Source organism: Desmodus rotundus, chromosome 10 (assembly GCF_022682495.2).
Source record: "Desmodus rotundus isolate HL8 chromosome 10, HLdesRot8A.1, whole genome shotgun sequence".
NCBI classification, from domain to species: Eukaryota; Metazoa; Chordata; class Mammalia; order Chiroptera; family Phyllostomidae; genus Desmodus; species Desmodus rotundus.
The window spans coordinates 34,891,193-34,906,873 of record NC_071396.1 but is presented as its reverse complement, the minus strand read 5'-3'; the positions used below and the strand labels follow the sequence as shown (position 1 = coordinate 34,906,873).

At 54.5% G+C, this 15,681-nt stretch overlaps 1 long non-coding RNA gene across 3 annotated transcripts; it reads right to left on the bottom strand.

Annotated features, from left to right (window-relative positions):
* Positions 1-15,662, bottom strand: LOC123479872 (uncharacterized). Of its 3 annotated transcripts, none has more exons than XR_006655666.2 (6): positions 15,548-15,662; positions 15,340-15,449; positions 14,160-14,920; positions 11,339-11,476; positions 10,703-10,787; positions 1-2,198 (listed from the first exon to the last, which is right to left on the bottom strand). It is a non-coding gene; the product is annotated as an uncharacterized lncRNA (long non-coding RNA). The 3 variants fall into 3 exon arrangements; XR_006655665.2 differs by lacking the exon at positions 14,160-14,920 and adding an exon at positions 6,241-6,411; XR_006655664.2 differs by lacking the exon at positions 14,160-14,920.
* Between the last annotated feature and the right edge of the window lie 19 nt (positions 15,663-15,681).

Genomic DNA, 15,681 nt, shown 5'->3' with positions numbered 1-15,681 from the left:
TCAGGCCCCATCCCACACCTGCCACATTGCAATCTGTATCTAACACCAGCGCCCGTGATTCAAACGCCAAAATGTGAGAAGCACTGAAGTCAGTGGCGTGACTTGGCCCAGCTTGGCCACCAGGCATCTTGGGAAGCAGGGGTGTGATTCAGGGGTTGGGGGGGTGGCCGGGGCAGGGAGCCAGGGCCAGGCAGCCTCGTGCTTTCACTCGGCTCAGCCAGCTCAGCCCAGCAGGATGCTGGAAAGGAGGAAGAAAAGGGAGCACAATGTGCAACACTGAGAGCCAAGCCCGGCCAAAGCTCCCCGACCCTTTCCACTGTCTGCATGGGCCACGCTGGACCGGGTCCCCCACCCTGTCTCCAGGGGTCTGACTGGCAGGTTGGGCCAGTAGTCACTGTTGGCTACTGAAACTTTCTGAAACTCAGCGTGAAGGCCACCCCCTCCTCCCCGAGCTCACACTCACGTTCCACACAGTGTGGGGGGTGGGGCTTGCACCTGCCCGCCCTCCCCTCCAGTTCTGTGGAAAAGCTGTAAAGTTAGGAGGGTGAGTTTAGCATTGAATGCTGCCTCTGCTACTTCCCAGCCCTGAGACTGTGAGCAACACCCCAAACTTCCAGGGGCTTCACTTTCATCATCAGTCAAAGGGAGATAGGGCTCTTTGAAGAATCAAGTAAGTTAAGGGTGTAGAGCATGCAAGACTTTGAGGTTATGCCCCAGGCGTGCAAGACACACCACAGTGCCTTTTTTTTTTTTTTTTTTTTTTTAATCAGCTCAAGTCTGACTCCAACGGGGGAACTGGAGGGGAAGTTCAATGTCAGTCCTTACTGAGGCTCTTTGTCTCTCCCTGCCCCCCTAACCCCGTCTCCCCGCACAGTAATCTCAGAAACTCTCCTGATGCGCCAGGAATGAGAGAGGGGCCTGAGGTCTTGAATCCCACCCTAGACATCGGAGATGTGCGCACGCGGGCGTGCCGGGTTGTGCACTGGTTGAGCGGGCTGCTCTGGGCTGGGCCTCGCCTCCACAGCGCACCAGTGGCGTGACTATGGGAAAGTCACTTGACCTGTCTGATCCTCGGTTTTCTCATTTTAATGTGAGGACGATGACAGCACTGAGGCCACAGGTTGTTGTCAGGACTCCGACTAATCCACAGAGAGCACCTGCTTAGCACAGGCCAATGAACACGCCAGGTTTGCCTTGGCAGGGGACTGGTCGTACGTAGGCTTTGCTGACTCAGCCTTCAGTCACCACAAGCCCTCTCGCCCCATTTCTGGTTGATGAGCAGAGCTCCGTGGGAAATCCCAGTCCAGCTTTCGTGTTGCTTCCCCCTTCCCACCCGACCGCACGCCCCCAGCACTCCCGACACCACGCACTCCTCCGGTGTCCCGCAACCTCAGGCAATTAGGACACCGTCGACCTGGACACAGATCCCACCTCAGTGACTGTCCCTCCATTCAGATGCCAACTGCAAGTAGGTCCCAGGCCACCCACATCTGACTCAGCTACAAATCGGAGTGCCCGTGACCTCCTCCCCTTTGGGTGTGATCGTTTGCTGCGACGGCTCACGGAACTTAGGGAAACACGTTTACCAGTTTAGTAAAGGACACAATAAAGACACGGATAAACAGCCCGGTGAAGAGGTGCGACGGGTGGGGGGGAGTCTGGGAGGGTCCTGAGCACAGAAGCTTCTGTCCTGTGGAGCTGGAGTTGAGGGGTGTCCCCCTCCTGGGGTGGACATGTTTGCCAGCCTGGAAACTCTGAGCCCCCACGCTTTCAGGATTTTATGGAGTCTTCCTCACGTAGATGCGATCAGTTACTAATTCCATTTCTAGCCCTTCTCCCCTGTTGGAGGATGGGGGTGGGGGTGAAGGTTCCACCGTGGCTCAGTAGCCCTGGTGACCAGGCCCGTGCAGGAGCCCAACCTGTGCACACTTGTGTGTGTGTGTGTGTGTGTGTTTTCTCAGAATCCTTAGAAGACCTAGGGAATTGTGATTGGTTTCCAGGCAGGGAGACAGCGACTCGCTCCCACTCGGAGGGTAGAAAGTAGGTCTTGAAGCTGCACCTGCAGGACTCCAAACACCGCTGGGTCTTTCAGGGGGCTCCGCAGCTGCTCCTTGTGGGGGAGGGTCCTGCAGGTGTTGTGGAGGGGGATGACTCTATCAGGTCACCCTCGCTGCGATCTGTCCTTCCAGTCAGGGCCCCTGCAGTAGGGAGGGGGCTATTTAATTTGCTGTCCTTGCCACATGCCTCCCCCTCCTCTCCCCTGTCCCTCCCCCCTGGGGGGTCAGGCGCCGTTGGGGACAGGGTTAGTTAGCTGCTTTCCCAGCAACAGTCTCAGCTGACTGCCTCCCCTCCCCCGCAGGTCTCCCTTATCTCAGGGACCATCAGATCTCTGCTGCAGTGTGCCCCTCCACCCCCTCCCTGCCCAAGGTCACCTCCTGAGGGTTCCAGTGCTTGCTCCCCCTCACAGGCCCCCTCCTGCCTTGCCTGGAAAAGGAGGAGGGTTTAAAGAGCCAGGTCCTTGCCTGGAGTCCTCCAGTCCTCCAGTCCTCCAGCCCCGGGAAGGAGGCAGGGTGACATGCGGAGGGAGGGCGCCATGGGCTCGCCAGGGGACGGGGGTTTTGTCCCAGGCTCTGCGCGTCACTCACTGCAGAACCTCGGACCAGTCGCGTCCTCTTTCCGGCCCTCACTTTCCTCACCTGGGAAACACATGTGACTGGACCCGCCCTGGCTGCTGTGCCTCAGCGGGCTGGGTGTCCTCTGCAAACCAAAAGGTCGCCTCTCTGACTCCCAGCCGGGGCGAGGTCCCCCGTGGGGGCCGGGGGAGTGGTACGAGCAAGAGGCAACCCATGGATGTTCCTCTCCCTCTCTTTTTCCCTCCCTTCCCCTCTCTCTAAAAATAAACAAACAAAATCTTTACCAAAAAAACATGGCTGGATCAGATGCTCTGCGAGATCCATTCCTTCTGGGAGTGTGTGTACACACACACCTGCACTGGGGGTTGCGTTCGTGATAGGTACATACATAACATTGTTTTTCTTTAATTAGATACTGACAACCTTGCCTCCTGCCAGGAAGAAGTCCCCCGGACTGCTCCGCCCAGAGAGGGAAGAGAAGATCAAGATGAAACCAATCCCTGGGGGGAGAGTGGGGAGCAGAGGCTCAGGCACAAGGGGAAGGAATCCCTGGGGTCAATTTTGACAGGGGAAAGAACTCTGGAGCTTCAGAAAATGGGACACCTGAGCTCCACTGCAGGCCGATTACATCAGAATTTCTAGGGATGTTATTTTTCAGAAACGCCCCAGATGAGTCTGACGCACGAGGAAGGTCAAGAACCAGAGGTGGAGAGCGACGGGTCCCCTGAAGAGCTTGTTCTGCACAGGCTGCTGGGCCCCCCTGCAGCTTCGGACTCACGCCTCCGGGATAGGGCCCGTGTCCGTTCCCCATGGCCGCCCGAACACCTCACCAAGCACGCGCACGCACTGCTGACTCGACCCGAATGTACGACCTCACGGTTCTGGAAGCCAGAATCACAGTGTGGCGCCGCCTCAAGCAACTGTCAGGATGAAGTCCAGCCTCGCTAGGGGAAGAGGCTTTGCCAGCAGGGTGGGCATGGAAGGCACGCTCAGTGGGGGTCAGAGGGGAACAATCTCCTGCTGCCAGAGACACACGCAGAAGCCAGTGATGAGTGAGGACGGCTGCCCTGAGGGGAGCGAACAGGATGCCGAGGGAGGATGATGGGGGCCTCGTTTAGGGTTAGGTCATAGTCCGGGAGGGCCTCTCTGAGGGGGGCGGTTTGGACTCACTACTCAACATGGTCCCCGGACCTGCAGCGCTGGCCTTGCCTCCCCTCAGGACCCTCTCCAGGCCTGCTGAGTCCCAACCCGCAGTTTAGCAAGGTCCCTGGCATTCATTCCTGTGCACAGCGAGGTCTGAGAAGCTGTGGCCCCAGGGGAGGGGGGAGGAAGGGGGAGCAAACAGCACACTAGCCCTCACGCCCAGGGGTACTTCCGGCACCCTGGATGCTCCCACTGTGCCCGGGTTCTAGCCCAGGAAGACCCATGGCCCTGGAGCCCCCAGCAGGCCCTTGTTCGCAGCCATGTGGTGAGACAACTTCAGTTCAGTGGCCGCCACCCACTACAGGGAAGCACCCAAAACCAGAGCTCCACTGGGCTTGGCAGGACACTTGTCCTCTGATAGGCGGGGACAGTATAAGAGAGGCCCGTGTTTACATGTACACAGCTCCAGCTGAGGAGTGAGGTCACATGCAGAGCCGTGGGCTCTGGGCACCCTGAACACCCCTGGGAAGGCCGGGCCCTCAGGGCCCCTCACCAGCCGTGGAGGGTGACGACGAGTTCTCCAGCCCCTTCAGCCGCAAGGAAGCCTTCCTCATGGGCAGGTGGGTGGCGTTTAGCTGTCACGCTAGGGTGACCATCTGTCCCATTAGCCCAGGACAGTCCTGTTTACACCTGCCGTCCTGGTATAATTATTAATAATACCCCCTCTCCCTCTGCTTTGGATAATACATTAAAGGGTCACCCTGCTTATAGCCCGAGTTTGGTCCCCAGAACCACAGGAAGCCGACTCTAAGAGAGAACTGGTCCAGGAGCCGGGACCGTGAACTCCCATCTCTCCAGCTGGGGGGACCGTAGGCAAGTCCTCTCCGCTGCCATTGCCCCATCGCAACTGAGGGGGTCGGATCAGATGGGCCCCTTCCAGCTGGGGAGTCAATGAACACAAGATGTGGGTCCCCCAGAGCCTCCCTGGGCTGGTGGGGACCTTGCTTCTTCCCTAGCACCTTTGACTCTCTGGCCTCTGGGGACCCTGCACTGCGCTACTTATTCCTCCAGAACCTGCTGTGTGCAGCTCACAGCCCTGGGCCGCTGTCACCGCCTGTCACCCTGCCTTCTCCACCCAGTGGGACCCTTCTTTAACCTGCACACCCTCGCTGAGTGATGTTTGGAACAAATAACTTAATAACCCGCACCGGCGCCTCCGCTTGTCACAACGGGATAACGATGTCAACCTTGCAGGATTAGGGACAACGTTCATACGGTGCTTAACTCATAACAGGAACTCAGCGAGGAATTATCGCTAAGCCTCCCGGTCGCCACCTTAACGTGAATGCACACTCTCTCCCCAGCCCGAAGCCAACCACCTGCTGGAGGGCTCAGCCCGGGTCTTAACAGAATTGTCTGAGACTCACAGGAGGTGATTTACCAGTACCAGGAGGTCACGCTCTGTAGCACTCTGTCACGGCAAGGTTCTCTGACAGCTCTTACTGCTCAGACCCACCTCTCAGGCTGCATGTTCCACCTGTCATTTGGCTAATGCGTCAGGTGAAGCAACGTGGGCCCTCTAATCCCTTTAAAAGGATAGCAAAGCTTCGGTGAACTTTCTTTTTGCAACATCATGTCGTTAAATTAACTTTCTTCCCTGCCCTGACTGGTGTGGCTCAGAGGGTTGGGCATCAGCCCGCAAACCAAAAGGTTGACAGTTTGATTCCTGGTCAGGGCACAGGCCGGGGCTGCGGGCTAGGTCCCTGGTTGGGGATGTGTAAGAGGCAACCGATCGATAATTCTGTCACACATCGATGATTCCTTCCCTCTCTTTCTCCCTCCCTTCCCCTTTCTCTAGAAATAGATTAATAAAATCTAAACCCCCCCCCCAAAACAAAAAAAATACCTTTCTTCCTTCCCTTGCTCCTTTAGTCTTGTGTTCGAGGGCTCTCTCTGCCCCAGCAGAAAAAGCACCAGTGTCACCCTGCACAGTGACACTTATCCAGCTGCCTGTCCCCTCTGAGGCCCAACTAACTCTTCTTTTCAGCTATGGGATCATTGTCTCCAACACAGATTCATAAGCGTTTTTCAGGAGGTGGTATATGAAAAGCACTTGTAGTAAGATAAGTTGCAAGCAAGCAAGAGTTTCTAGTTTCTAATGCTGAGTAACAAATAATCCCAAAATTCAGCATCTTAAAACAATCAGTCTTTTTCCCTGGCTGGTGTGGCTCAGTTGGTTGGAGAATTGTTCCATACACCAAAAGGTTGCAGGTTCGATTCCCAGTCAGGGTGCAAATGGTAGGCAGCCAATCAATGCTTCTCTCTCATATGGATGTTTTTTTTTTTTTCCTCTCTCTCTCTCACCCTTCCTCTTTCTCTAAAACTGGTAAACATTTTTTAAAATTTTAAAAAAGATCCACTTTTTGTTCATGGTTTTGTGGGTGTGAAATCTGGGGAGGCTTACCTGGGAGGTTCTTGCTGGGGGTGCCCAGACAGTTGTGGGCTGGGGCTGCCATCATGTGAAGGTTGGACTGGGCTGGGTGTCCAAGGTGATTCGCTCACTCAGCGGGCAGCTGACCCTGGCTGTGGGCTGGGGGTTCCACCTGGGACAGTTGACCGGAACACCTACAGGTGCCTGAGCAGCATCAGGGGCATTGAATTTCTCACGTGGGGGGTGACTTCCCCACCAGAGCAAGCCTCTCAAGGGACCAGGCCACAACTGCCTGGCTTCTTTATGACCTAGTTTTAGAAGTCACATAATCTATTTGTGGAAGTCTGCCCAGATTCAAGAGCAGAAGACACACACCCACTTCTCCGTGGAAGGAGCAGCTAGCATGTACTAGCACTCGGGATGGAAGGCACCAAGGCCCTCTTGGGAAAATAGAACGCCCCCCTCCCTACTCCCCGCCCCAATCATATGTAAATTGGGGCTTTTATCAGTTAGGATAGTTGCTCATGAACTACAGAGGCTGGCTCTGGTCAGCCTAAGCAAAAGTTTTTGGAAGGCCTCGTCAACAAGAGGTCACTGCCACCAAGCCAACAGGAGTCCCCAGTCTGGGATGCAGTAAAAGAAGAGCCTTCATTCACACGAGTAGTATGAAAATGGAGGAAAGGAAGCTGAAAGTGTGCTCCCCTGAATCAAAGGGGAGGTTCACTTATACAGAGCAACTATTTACCCTGGATCCTGATTGGTACATTTTTATGCAAATGAAGGATCCAATTTTGCACAGTTTGATTGGTCCAAATGGCACTGTCCTGATTGGTCAGAATCTTGACCTCTGATTGGTCATTATGGAACCACTCTGATTAGTCACTAAAGATGAAATTGAGGATATAGAGCTGCACAGCTCCAGTTGGATGAGCAGGTCTCAGCCCACTGGTCGAAATACAATTCCAGGGACCCCTTAATAAGGGTCAGCCCAGACAGCAGGAATGCGGTGAGGAGGCTTCGCAGCCCGGCATGTGGCCTTTCCCATGGTGCAGTATGCACGAGAGGCTTCCTGCAAACAGCAGCTGTTAGGCTCTGACTATGAATTTGGGCTCAGTTATCCACCAGGAGTCCTCTTTCACAGGGAAATTCCTTCCATGGCCAATAGCCTCTAGGGCTCACAGAAGTGACAGAGGCTGGAAGGCCAGGACTGGAGAACGGGCCAAACCAAGGAGCTCTGGGGGCCTGGGCGGCAGATACCCCCCCATGAAGGAAGAAGCATAAGAGCAGAGCCCAGGAAGAGTGAGGAGATGGCTTGAGTCACAAGCTTGCCCCCTGATGGAGCCACTGGTACCTTTTGCTTTCACAGTGGGAAGTCGGGACCTTCCCCAACAGAGACTGAACATGGTGGGAGATTCTGCAAAGGAGACACAGGAGGCCCTGGGGCGGGGGGGAGTGGTCCCAACATCCCCCAACCACGAATGTCCACCACAGAGCCCACAGATGGAGACACCCTTCTGCAGTGATCGGTGCCCCCAAAACACTGAGCAGGAGGCACAGAGAGCTGAAGAAGACACCCAGAAGAAGCAGAAACCTCTTAGGGCTTGGAGGACTCTCACTTAGAGGAGGATTTTGACCTGCTTATCACGGTTATAGGACAGGTTCGAGTTCAATATCAGAAAGAACTTTCATTTGCTGGGGAAAAAAAAAAAGTATTCTGTGCTTAATGTTTTGAATAGGCAAGAGATTCCCCGGAAAAGCATTGAAAGGAACACGGCGACCATCTCCCCCCCACTGCCTTCCCGGACCAGCTACGTCTCCCTCTGTCCCGCCTCCGCTCCAGACTCCCATCCTACAGGGCTTGTTGTGTGCCCGGAGGCGTTCTTCCTTTCGAGTTGTTTTTTTTTTAAATTTATGTTTACATTGTGGTAAAATATACATAACATAAAGCAGACCATTTTGTCCATTTTGAGGTGTACTTTTCACGGTGTTAGGCATACTCGTAAGGTCTTGCTGCCACCCCCTCCGCCCACTGCACACGAAGGCCGCTCCGGCAGGGCCCTGCCCTTGGCCACACCACCACCCTGTGTCTACGCCTCGGCCTCTTCGCACAGGTGGGATCGCACAGGTTCATCCTTTCCAGAGGGAGCCTCTGCCTTTCCAAACCTCACTACCAAACATCTCAGCCACAGATGCTGCCTAATCCTATGCGGCTCCTACAAGACCTGACTTGATAAATCATACTGCCGCTAACTTACAAGGAAGTTATTTCTAAAGCTTTTAGATACTGAAATGCTACTATACGAATATGTAAAGGTGCATGTAAATTCTAGAATGAGATGCCACAAAAGGTTGTCAAGAGTTATCTCCAGGATTCTAGGTCATTTTTCTATTCTTTCCTTTGTTTACATTGGCCCCAAGGAGCTTCCTTCCCTCTGTACTCAGGGGCAACAGTAATGCTATTGTCATTGGTGGAGAACGTTAAACAGAAGCACATTTCGCTCTAAGAACACTGCTCGGAAATGACGGGGACCAAATTGAAATGCACAAGAATTGCATCGAAGAGAAATATGCATGGTCCCGAGAGTTGCCCACCCTCACTTGCCAGCCTGTGCTCATCGCGAGCCCCCACAATCCCAGGCTCAGGACCCACCAGCCTGGGCTGACCCCCTCCCTGGCCTGGGCCCACATGGGGCAGACAATGAGTCCCCACTGCAGGGAGGCCTGGGCCAGTGTTGCTGTGGATAAACCGCTGTCCATCAAGCAGGGGTCAGCCTTGGGCCTCTGTGTGGGCAGCAGACACTCCTCCCTCCCTTCCTCTTCCTACTCCCTCCATCCTGTCTCCCTCCTTATTGCCTACCCCTCTTCCTGCCTCCATCTCTTCTTCCTTCCTCCCTTTATTTTTAATCCTCACCCAAGGATATATTTATTGATGAGAGACAGAGAGAGAGAGAGAGAGAGAGAGAGAGAGAGAGATGGGTCACCTCCCATAGGTGCCCCAACCAGGGATGGAACCTGCAACCCAGGTATGAGCCCTGACCGGGGATCTGGGATTGAACCCACAAGCCTTTGCTGTGCAGGACGATACCCAGCCAACTGAGCCACCCATCCTCCCTTTTTCTTCCCCTCCATTCCTTGCTCCTCTCATTTCCTCCACATCTCCCAAACCTCTGCCAGGCATGAGGGACACAATGATGAACCACCTACTGTCCTCTCCCAAGGGACCCGCAGCCTGGAGAGGGAAGCAGGGAAGTCCTAGAGTGCACTGCTGTGCCCTCAGAGCCCTGAGGGAGGGCTTCCTGGAGGAAGTGATACCTGTGATGAACCCTGATAAGCGAGGAGGAGTTACTCAGGGAAGAAAATGGATGAGAGCTCAGTCCTCACAGGCAAATCTGTTGCTGCTGCAGGTGCCCGACTGGTCCCTCCTGCTCCACAGAACCAGCCCTGCCCAGAGGACTTCCTTGGTTGGGGCAGCACCCTGACCATCTTGCACCTCTGCCTCCCCTGCAAACCAGCCTGCCTGGTCCTACCACGCAGCAGCCGAGTGCAGTGCAGGGCTGGGCTCGGCCCACCCCGCAGCCACAGCTGAGTCATGGTCTGCCTTTGTGCTCAGGGCTTTCGGAAGCAGCTTGCCCACCCCTCCTGCAGGGTCAGGCCGGGGCTACATGGTTCTCACCGTGGGTTTGACAATTCTCCCGGCCTGCAGCCCAGATCTGTTAGTCCAGCGTTCTTTGTTTTCTCCCCACAGATTTAAAAATGAGGGAAAACTGGTTTCCTTGCTCCACAGAAGAACAGTTCTTCTAGAAAGCTGTGATTAGGTTTGTCTCTGTCAGGGTTAAGGTCACCGAGCCCTCTCAGCAAAGGTGTGAGGGGGCAGGAATGTGTTTGGGGACCTTTGGCATACCCTCCCCTCTGCCAGGGGCCCCTCCTGGGTACCCTGGAGCCTCTGCCGCGTTTGGGCCATAGCCTGATGGAAGACGCACTTGGGGATTATTGGGCCTGATGGAATGTTCCTTGTGCCTGTGGATAGAGCCCCTGCCTTTTCCAAATTCCTCCTGGATTTAAAAGGTATGACACGTGTCCTTGCTGGTGTGCCTCACTGGATTGAGCACCAGCTGCGAACGAATGGGTCACCAGTTCGATTCCCAGTCAGGGCACTTGCCTGGGTTGCAAGCCAGGTCCCCAGTAGGGGGCACGTGAGAGACAACCACACATAGATGTTTCTCTCCCTCTTTCTCCCTCCTTTACCCTCTCTAAAAATAAATAAATAAAATCTTAAAAAATTAAATTAAAAGGTATGCCACATGAGCATAGGCCTTGGAGAGGTCAGTTTCAGGATGGGCTGACCTTGGAGGTCGGACATGGGAGTTGGAGAGCAGGATGAGAGGTTGGGGCCAGGCCAAGGAGAGAGGCCCCCTGAAACTGTTTAAAGGAGGGAGAACAAATACACTTGGATTGTTCTGTGATAAAATATAAATTTAAAAAACATTATACTCACAGAAAGGAGGGAGAGAGGTGGGCCCGAGGGGAGGCAGCTGGGGGCCATCCGGCGGGCTCCGTCAGAGAGGTCGACTCGGGGAAAGCTGGAATGAGGTGGAAAGGGGGTTTTCATTAGATGGCGGGGAGCGCACGGCCAGCACATGCCTGGGCTGGCCTCACCCCCGTGCCCGAAGGGACAGAGGGACCCTGAGCTGAGGGCGCAGGGCCTCTGGAGTGTGGTCTACCATTGGGGTCGGCGAGGCTATATGGGCCTCTCTCCTTTCCTTCCTTTGTTATCACCGGTGGTCTCTCTCGAAGTCCTGGGAGCCCATCAGTATGCTCTCCAGCACCAGAGCCCACCCCGCCCGCAGCTCCTATAAAGGGAGTTAAGGGCATAAAGCCTCTAGATCCTCCCACTGCCCTCATGCCAGGCGCAGGCCAGCCTCACCGCTCACGGCCCCCCGGCCCAGTCCCTGACCCCTGTGGCAGAAATCAGCCAAGGAGAAGAGATAAGTAAGCATAACCTTGCAGGACTTACATGAAGCTGTTACAAGTGCAATCTCAAGTTCATTAAAAAGAAGAAAGAAAGAAAGAAAGAAAGAAAGAAAGAAAGAACGAACCCTGGCTGGTGTGGCTCAGTGGATTGAATGCCAACCTGTGAAGCACAGTCTCCAGTGTGGTTCCCAGTCAGGGCACAGGCCTGGGTTGCAGGCCAGGCCTCCAGTAGGGGTCACATGAGAGGCAACCACACATTGATGTTTCCCACTCTTTCTTGCTTCTTTCTTCTCTCTCTCTAAAAATAAATAAATAAAATCTTTTTTTTTTTTTAAGAACCCAGGCCTGTTGTCTTACACAATGTCCCTCAATGTGGGGTTGCTACTGTTTCTGTGTGATTAAATTCGGGTACGCGTTCTGTCCGAAAGGACATGGATGAGATGCTGTGTCCTTCTCAGATCCCCCCACCCGGGAGCACATGGTGTCCCGTCCCCCACGACCAGTGACCTTGGTTTTGATTCCACAGGTTGTCATGGAGGAGAGAGTTCTGCTGTGTCCTGTCCCCTCACCCCATGGGCCAGCAGCCACACCGGTCCCAGGGGGGCCCTGGGGCTGGAGCTCCTGAGTCTCCCTGTGCCTGGGCCAGAGAGCCACAGAGAAGAACATGCTGCTGTCTACCTCAGCGATCTGCAACCTTCTTCATCTCATCGCACGTAAACTAATTGCTAAGATTCTGCGGCACACCAAAAAATACATTATTTTGCTAATTTGACAAAAAAAAATTGGTATAATTTCGATTCATTCACTCTAGATGACTATTGTGTTGGCTGTTGTCATTTTTTTAAAGATTTTATTTATTTTTAGAGATCAGGGAAAGGGAAGAAGAGAGGGAGAGAAACATCAGTGCATGGTTACCTCTTGCACACCCCCTAGAGGCATGTGCCCTGACTGGGAATCGAACCAGCGACCCTTTGGTTCACAGGCCTGTGCTCAATCCACTGAGCTACACAAGCCAGGGTTGTTGTCATTTTTTAATTTGCCCATCTGAGGAGAAAGAGGCCAGTGCCCCTGACTACAGAGTCAGGTTGTGCATGTTTTAAACATTCTTGCCCTGGCCGGGTAGCTCAGTTGGTGAGAGCATCATCCCAATACACCAAGGTTGTGGGTTCCATCCCTGGTCAGAGCACATGTAAGAAGCAAACAGTGAATGCATAAATACGTGGAACAACAAATTGATGTGCCCTCCCCCCCCCCTCCACCCCACTTTCCTCGCTCTCTCTAAAACCAATCAATCAACAAAAAAAATTCTTGCAACACACCAGTTGAAAATCGCTGCTCTCCATTGTGGAAGCAAGCCCCAGTTCTATGTAGCGGCTGTACAAAGGACTTTCCCACTCATTTCCCCACATAAACAAAAGTGGGTGCTTCCTCAAAGTACTGGCTTCTGGTGCTGAAGTCACCCAACCCCACGGGAGCCAGGAGCCACCTTAGTGCCAGGACATGCCTTACAGTTACTGGGTTCTCACAGCCCTCTTGAGGGCGGGGTCCTCCTGTCACCCCATTGGGTGAATGGGCAACAGAGGCCCAGAGAGGTCAATAGCTTGCCTAAGGGCTCCCAGCTGGGAGGCAGCAGGGCTGGGACTTGAACCCCGGCCACTTTGAATGTCTGTGTCTAGCCAGGCTGCAGGTTCTCCCTGGAGCCTCACAGCACACTGGGGCAGTGGGCAGGGCTGACCACAGGTCATTTGTGGACGGAGGAAATGAGGCCCCCAGAGAAGGGATGCGCTCTGACCAAATCTGCTGTCCTGGGACCAGCCCCAGGAATGCCTGAGTCCTGGTGTCCTGCCCTTGCCACCCCCGCAGGCCGCTCACGGGACCAAGGAGGCCAAGGAGGCTGAGGGCACTCTGCCAAGAGGGATGGGCAGAGCAAAGGACGACCCAGTGCCTGTCCTTGCACATCTCCCTCACGTTGGTCACCAGGCCTGGAGCAGGGAGACCCTGCCTCAAAGCAGGATAAACGGAATCACCTTGACTCTCAACCCACGCGGATCCGCCCCCTTGCCTGCCAAGGCCGCTGCCACGCCCTCTGCTTCTCTGCCCTGGGGAGACAGCCCTCCCGTCCCTGGCATCCCCATCCCTGGCATCCTCCCTGTCATTGCTTAATCAAGGCAGCTCCAGTTTAGGAGGAAGGGAAAACCCCTGCCCAGCTCAGCCAACCTGAGCAGCTGGTTTCTTGAACCCTGCTCTCAGAGGCCAGGCCCAGAATGACAGCTTTCGGATGGTCATTGGAATCGCGGGGCTGGGTGGGGAGCTGGCCTGGATTCCTGCCATGGTGGGTGGATGAGAGAAGAAAAGGCAAAAGGCAGAGAGGGAAGGTCCACTTCTTATCTGCTCTGCAAATCCTGCATCGGCTCACCTCTTCCATGAAGCCCACCCTGATCACCCCAGTGCTTTCCAAACTCTCCTCAACAACCTAGGGAAGTTCTTGCTTCTGCTATACCTACGGGGGCAAGTGACTTGTGCCTTCTCTTGTATTGTACAAACGCGGAGGGGGGGTATCATTTTTCTCCCTGGCACTTAGCACCCTCTAACAGACTACACATTTTACTGACCCATCTGTTTTCTTATTGACATCGCCCTCCCCCCCAAAAAAACAAATGGAAGTTCCATGAAGACAGGCCTTTTGCCTCTTTGTCTCACTGGTATATCCTGGCACCTAGAACAGTGCCTGGCACACAGTAGGTGCTCAAAGAACATCATTCACCCTTTCCTTCCTCCTCACCCGCACCGGGCTGTGGGCAGGGCAGAGAGTTATGAATCAGACACCACCCCTATCCTCAAGGAGCGGCCCCACCACTGCGGCGATGGATGGCTCCAGAGGCCCGTGTGCCCCCACCTGCTTCATCCCCTCACCTCCCTCCCCTCCACTCAGTGCCCTTGCTGTGTGCCTCCATGTCTTTCTCTGGGCAGAGCGCACGTACCAGAAACTGGGCCTTCCACGGTGTCCTGAGATTGGAAAGCCTGGCACCCGTTGGTGAGCACCATCTCTGGCCTCCCTGAGGACTCACTTTCTTCATCTCTAGGAGTGGCTCCCATGTCCACCTCTAAGGGCCGTGGGTCACTAGGATATGTTGAAAGGGTCTGGCCACAGCTGGCACATGCTAAATGGCTCTGCTCACTGGTACTGTCCCTTCGGTGTCTGGCTGTGTCTTGAAGCAGGTTGCTTATCCTGCCAGGGAAGCGGGGATCCCCTGGTGCCCCAGGCTGGCGCCGTGGGGCCGCACTTGAGTTCCCAGCACACTTATCAAGCGCTCAGTTCCAGGCATTCTGTGTGGCGTTGTGGCTTTTACAAATCCGGGATCCAAACTGGTAACCATTGTTTCAAGTCCAGCACTGGCGAGGGGACGTGGGCACCACACTCGCGCTGCAGGCAGGAGGTGCGTGCTTTGTTTGGGGGCGGGCGGGAATCTAGTGATGTGTCTCAAAACAGTTCTGCCTCTAGGAATTCACTGCCTCTAGGAAAAGACTGATGTTCCTGGACGCTGATGACAACGTTATTTACAATACCAAACAAATCGAAAGCAACCTCATTGTTCAGCATGAAGGATTGGCCAGATAAAACATGGTGTACGCTGCCATTACAAATGATGTGGGTGTGCTCGGGCTGGTGTGGCTCAGCGGGTTGGAGTGTTGTCCCATGCACCAAAGGGCTGCAGGTTCGATCCCCGGTCAGGGCACATACCTAGTCGAAGCATGTATGGGGGCAACCGATCGATGTGAGAAACTCATCAACTCTTCTTACAATCTTTTATACGATGTTTCCTCGATACCCTCTTCTCTGGGAATAACTTGAGATTTACAGAAAAGCTGCAGATAGTACAGAGACCCTGTGTACCCCCTACTGTTTATTTTTATATTGAGAGGGAAACATCTGTTGTTGTTCTGTATGTGCCCTGACCAGGGATCGAACCTGCAGCCTTGTCATATCAGGGCCATGCTCTAAACAACTGAGCTACTGGGCCAGGGCTACCCACCCCCATGCTGTTAACATCTTACATAAGCAGCGTGTATTGGTCACAACTAAGAAACCAACGTGGGTGGGCACGCGGCTATTAACTAAACTTCAGGCTTTGTCTGGGCTCCACCAGTCCCCCCACTGACCTGCTCCTGTTCCATGATGCAGTTGGGTACCACCTGGAGCTGAGATGTCTCCACTCCAGCTGTGGCAGGTCCGCAGCCTTCCCTGGTTCTGCAGGGGCCCTGTAAGAATTCTGCAACCAGAGAAAGAAAGGGTTCACGATAATGACAATGACAGTCATTTATGTCTGGGAATTGCCCCATTTCCTATCTCGGCGGGAGGCAAACTCACGGCCTTTTCTCCATTCAAGGGAACAAAGGGGGCAAGGCAGTGCCGTCCGGGAGGCAGGAGTTCCACAGAGGTGGAGCGCCTTTGTCCCCTCCCACCCCTCTCCCACCTCTGCCCCCTCTCCTGGGTGAGCCCGG